The following is a 6,512-nucleotide window of genomic DNA, read 5'->3' on the forward strand; positions in this document are numbered from 1 at the left end:
TCCACCTATATTAAATGACATCTATCACATACTTTTCAAACAACTCATCCACTCATCTGTTTCTGTCCAGAGAGGTCACAGACCCTATTTTTGTGAGCGTTAGGACTGGTCACATCCACTTGCCCTTGGATCTTGGGTCAGTTGCAGGTGGCTTAGGAGAGCCATGCAGGTCCTCAGTGGCCTGTTTCCTGATGTCTGTGGTCATTTTCATGGTGTCTGCAGGCAGTGTTAAGTGCACACTTACATGGTGATTGTGGACCTGCAAAAAGGTTGCTGTGAGATCTCTTTTAGAATTGGTATTGGAAGGTCCACACATGTATGGCTGAAAATATTCTATTGCCCTGGCTCCCTGTCTTTGAAACTTCCTCTTGCATCCTCCTTACTCTCTGTCTCCTACCATTTTTGTCATCCATGTGAGCAATTTTCTCTTCACCTCATTTTCCCCCTACACTATTTTGTGGCTTCTCCAATAAAAACTTGACATGTCTCATTGTACAAATGTGCCTGTTGGTTTTCAAATTGCTTCTGTTTTGCATCCAAATACTTTTCTGTTGTTAAAATGCTATATCCTGTGACATTTTCTTCTGCTATCTTTGGACTACTAATACTGCTATCTTTGGCCAGCCTGCCATCCTGAAGCACCAGTTTTCACAGGGATAAAGTCCCCCTTCCCCTTTCACCCATTGCATTTAAGCTTAAATGTAGTGACTCTAATTGGTGTTAAAAGATGAAGATGCTCACATTATTCACCCTGGACTCCAGGTGGCAGACAAAGAGAACATCAAGCCTGAGCTGAGCCACTTGGCAAAGGTTAGAGACCTTCCGTTTAGTGCCCCCTCACTGGCACATATGCTCTTACCACCATTGTGTCCTGGAAATGTTATTGAAGTCCTGTCACAAGCGTGCCTCTATGGTTTTCAGTTATGGAATGCACAAGTCACCAAAAAGTGGGATCCTTGGCCATTATCTCACAGCGATCCCCTGCCTCAGCCTCCTGAGCACTGGGATTACAGGCATGCACCACCATACCTGGCTTTAGATGACTTTCAATTGCTGCCTTATTTCCTGAGCCCAGCCACAGGCAGGCTAGTTATTTCAGTCTGGTCACAGCTAAGTGCCTTTTTTTCCACTCTCCTCACAACACCACTTCTTGCACAGAGGATCCTTTGTTTATGGCGTACCACCTTGGATGTGGCATTCTTTGAAGGTTGGAGACTTTTCTATCAATTTCCATAATCTTCCCTGTCCTTCACAAGAGCTTGAAGGGTTAATGCAAAATAGCTCTCTTCCCTCACTGTGCAAAACCCTTTGCCGGATACTCCTAGGCTTCAGTGATGGTGCTAAGCACCAAGTAGCCTAACTAGCCCTGTTGGCATAATTTTCAGACGAGAGCAGGGATGGGGAAGGAACTGATTGGGAAAACCAGGTCATGTGTGAAACCAATATTTGCAGATCAGGGTTCTTGACAATGCTGATCTGGGGATGGCAAAGAGGTGGCAATACCCACAGTGTTGGCATTCCTGGCAGTTGCTCTCCTCACCACATCTTGGAAAAATATTCCACTATTTGGAATCTCCCACTTATGGATCTACCTCTGCAGAGGTACCATGGCCCCAGGAAAGCCCAGCTGGGTCCCCAGCTTTGGAATCAGTGGGTTCAGTAATGTGTTTCTCAAGTGGATAAATGACTGTAAACTTCATTTTGGCCTAAGTGGCATTTTAGCAGACAAGGTACTGGGTAGGGAGAGATCAGTAGAAAGGGTAGATCTCTGAGAAGTGCCAGTGCCGGGTGTGGATGCACACACCTGTAATTCCAACACCGTGAGGCAGAGGTGGGAGGATCACAAGTTTGAGGCCTACCTGGGCAACCTAGCACCTTAGAGAGACCCTGTCTAACAATAAATAATAAAAAGACACCAAGCATTTAGCTCAGTGCTGTGGCGCTGGGTTCAGACTCTAGTATCAGAGGGAAATGAAGCATGTCAGAGTCTCCACTGTGTTTGCATCAAGCAATCGTGACAGAATAGGGAGGGAGTGGCTGTTAGAGATCTTCAGACAGGAGTATGATGGGATGAGGAACTTTGAGGAAAACTCAGTCAACTATGAGTCCAGGAGACAAAGAGGAATCCTCAGGATGAAGGGCAGAGTCTCACTTCTCTGGCTTTGTTCAAGCTGTTCCCTCTCACTCCTTTAAAAGAAGCTCCCCTTCCCCATCTCTGGGAGTCCTCAGATGAAATCTCCTTAGAGAGGGGCTCCCAAGTTCTCCAATGACAGCTTCTTGCTTCTGGGAGCTGACTGCTGCACTCAGGCCTGACAGCAAAAAAGTGGACCCAGTGACTCCAGGTTGGAAGAGAGGGTTTCTGGTGACTGAAAAGCACCTTCAAAGAATGCTGAAAAAGGCTGAGGCAGGAGAGAGGCAGCTCTGTGCTGCCATGTTTGGCCACTGGCTCCCTGTGACCTCTGCCCAATCACTGCCACATTGCAGCAGCTCCCAACTTTTTTGGCCAACCCAGTGCCCCACCACCTCCCTGTTGGGTTCAAACTCCAATCTTGGGCACACTTCAGTGAGGCTTCTTGTGGGTGAAAGATCCCATCCCAGTAGCACAGGACATGCAGGCAAACTGACCGTGCAACTGCACTGACTTCGTACCCTGCTGAGTACTGTGGCCTGTGGGCTCCTAATTCTTCTAGTTCTAGGGCAAGGTGAAAGTCTTGCAGAAGATGACAGGTGCTATGGTCACATCTGCCAAAGTAGGCACAGCCAGAGCCAGAAACTGCAGGGGCAGAGAGAGTGAGGTGAGGGAGGAGTTCCAGGGAGGGAGAAGACCAGGGAGATGTCAGTTCATAGTGTGGCAATTGTGTGACCACAAAAATGCCTAAATCCAAGCCCCCAAAATGGACCCTGAATGCAGTAAGGGCATCAGGGTTGCCTGAGGACATTCAATACCTAGTTGGGGTCCAATATGACGACTGCTAAAGAACACAGGACAGGTAGGTCTGAAGTCTGGCAGAGGAGCTGGGATTTGGCACATTTCCTTCTTGGTTGTTCGTTTGGCTGTGTCTGTAGCTGCTCTTGGCCCTTGGGTGTAACAACAGCGATAGTAATAACTTCCTACTCCCCTTTGTCTCTGAGTGTGAGAGTCTCTTAGCCAGAAAAGTGTCCTACCACTCTCCAAAGAATAGGTAACAGGTTTTGAGGGACACAGAAGCCCTTGGGCACCACATCCCAAAGCTGAATTGAGAGGTTACTGGGCTCCTTCTCCCCATGCCCCTGACATGGGTCAGAGGCATGGATTGGTTTTCTGGGCAAAGATGATGTGTTGTTTCACAGTCAGGTAATCTTAGGCTCCTTATCAGGACCTGATATCAGGAGGGATCTATTTGCAGGGTGTGTTTGCAGCCTTTGATCTTCTGAACCAAAAACTCCTGGTGTGGCATCTGATGTCAGTCCCTTGCTTCCCTTATACTTTCTGCCTTGGAGAAATCCTTTCTAGCTCACTCCCTAGTGCACCCTGCTCAGCTTCCTCACTTAGGTTCTATGTGCCATACTATTCCAGGGCATAGAATTTCCAGACCAGAAGATCTGCCCAACTTCACATGTACCTCTTTTCTAGTCTGGCTTGGCTTTATGTTCATTCAGTACCATTGAGGAGCCACAAGAGGGCACAAGGCTGAGGCACAATCTCTTCTGTCTCACTTAAACTTGGGTTCTTAACAGGGCCATCAAGGACACAGTAGATTCCACATTGTTTCCAGGACGGTGACTAAAAACATAGGTATGCACTTCTCCTTGGTTTTCACTGAAATGGCCACAACCTGGTCTTTTATGGTTCTGGGCTTTCCCCATCCTGAAATGAGTGAGACCTCCCAGCACTACATGGAAGGCTTCCTCTTCAAGAACACAGCACCGTGGATATATCCTATCCCCAGCAGGCACATGGCAGCAGGCTCTGTCCTGTGCTGTTACAAGCATCAGGCATCAGTGTGTGGTGGCCACAGTGCGTTACATGGACAGAGGTGCCAACTGGCAAAGCATCATATGTAGGCTGGGAGAAAAGTGAATCTTTTACATAGGAAGATGTTAAACTTCCCTGGCTCATGTCTCGAAGTGTCTGTTCTCGTGTCCTCAGCCATACCAGGTGTTGATCAAAGTGGAGCTGTTGGGGAAGGCAGCATTAACTCCCCATGAAGTTTTGGGATATTTAACTTTTTATATGGAATTTAGGCCAGGAATGCCACATTCTACAGAGGAAGAAACTGTCAGCCGAGACTGGTCCCAGGAGATACCCTCTGTTAGAGATGACAACAGCAGGGGAACTGTTGGCCTGATTGGACATCTCCCTGCACCCTGAGGTCCAGGGAACAACAAGACAGGCAGGGATGCACAGCACTGGTCTGAGGTAGAGAAGAGTGGACAAGCACTATGTGCCCATCATGCACTTTAAACAGCTCTCAGGACTTGCATGACTGAGTATTATCTGAACCTTTCTGTGACAATCAACTGTCTCTTCTCTTTCAGACTCAGGCAGGCCAGGCTTTGTATGTTCAGCGATAGTATGCATTTCTGTCCTACTGCTCCCCATGGTACCACTCCCTGCATGGAGAATGCTTTCTCTACATCACCTCGAGTGTGAGATCCCTGGGGATGGGGTCTTCTCAGTCAATTTCCAGTCCTCCCATTGCCTCACAGATATGGCAGGATAAGTGCAAATTCCATTCTCACCAGATTTGCCTGTGAAACACTTTGCTGGATGGTTGTAGGGCTGGATGTTGGTTCAAAGACTCAAGAAGCCTGAGTGGGCCTCATGGGATGTTCTGGGGCCAGGCCCAGTGTCAGTACTGTTTGGATAGGGGAGCGTGTGTTAGTTTGGGATACGTGTGAGGACAGTGTTTATGGATCAGCGTCTCTTAACATTGCAGAACTGAGGATGGCAAGGAGATAGCAACACTCACAGTGTAGGAGGGGGCTGCAGTAGCAGACCCAACACTGATGTGCATCTTTCTACCTTCAGCCCAAGACTCTGCCAGCCCCATCTGGGACACACACACACACAGGACAGGTGCAGGGCAGCCTCATGCATGTGAACGGCACCAATTTGGTAGTCTTTACCTTCCTGGGAATTCCCTTTGCCAATCCACATGTAGGACCACTGAGGTTTGGACCTCCTGAGGTGCCCCTGATCCCTGGAGTGGCATAAAAAAACAGGACCTCTCACCCTGCCAGGGAAGCTCTCTCAGGAGCCAAGGAAACTGCAGGCACTGGGGAGGGTTCAGGTGCTCTGAGCTCTGGCCAGTCTGCAGTGATTCTTGATTCCATAGATAGCTTTTTTCTGCCTTGTTGGATTTCCACAATGAATGGGTGAGGCTGCAGAGGGTGGAGAAACTTTGACAGCTCTTGGTAGTGGGCCTAGGAGCCTAAGGAATTAGCTCCAGTTCCAGAAAAGAGGAGCAGAAATACATTTCTTCCCTAATTTGTGTTATGCTTAGTGTTCTGTGCCAAAAGGGGAAGTGATTCTGGGACAGGGTCATTTTGGCTCCATGAACTTTAGGAAACTCTAACTAAAGCAGCAGATATGGCCACTGCCTGAGGAAGGCGTCAGTAGTGACTCCTGGGAGACACTACCCTCTACACTCATTGAACCTTTGACTGGGCCAGGTGTCACTGGACAAAGAACAAGTCTATGATATTTCAAACTAAGATCTAGGAGAGAGATAAGTTTCCCTAACTGTTGAGTCCTGGGATGAAATACACCCCACTACTCTTCTTTGGAAATCAAACCTCCATTTCTATCTGTAACATCTGTTTGGGGCTCCTCCCCTGTTCCAGAACCAGATGGTTATAGAGTTAAAAGGTGAATGTCAACACCTACAGCCAATGGTTCCCATGGAGACATCAAAGAGTCATGATTTTCTAGCCTTAGGATGTGTGGGATCCAAGGCTCCTTCAAACCTGAGGTTTTCCTGGAAGTCTGAGCTCCTCTGAGCTCTAGATCTTAGAGGTTCCTCTAAGCCTCTCGCCTGGGCCTTGGTGAACAAGGATTATAGAGAAAGATCTTGTGTGAACAGGACATGATGGGGGGCAGGAAGGACACTGAGGGTTGAAACCAAGTCTGGATCCAGAGTCTGGTTTTGACCATTGCCCAACTCCTAGACTAATTCCCATTTTTGCCAGATGTCTGCAAGGTTCTGATACAATAAGTGCACAAGTTTGGATGGTACCAGATGTTTCTGTACATCTGCTTGTACCTGAACATCTATACTCCAGCCCCGTACTCTTGAGGACTCTAAATTGCCTGTGAGAGTCAGGCTATAGTCAGCTGGGAAATGAGAAGATATTTATTTCCCCCAAACTAGAAGTCACCTGGGGATATGGATCAGTGTTACATGACTTGACTAACAAGACTAGTAAAGGACTGAGCAATGCACACGCACATGCATGTGCACACGCACATACACACACATACATTTGAGAAGGAGAAAAAGATTAAAAAGCACAGGATCAGCTTGGGAACT

Source organism: Fukomys damarensis, unplaced genomic scaffold (assembly GCF_012274545.1).
Source record: "Fukomys damarensis isolate Sample0158 unplaced genomic scaffold, DMR_v1.0_HiC HiC_scaffold_32, whole genome shotgun sequence".
Classification (NCBI taxonomy): domain Eukaryota; kingdom Metazoa; phylum Chordata; class Mammalia; order Rodentia; family Bathyergidae; genus Fukomys; species Fukomys damarensis.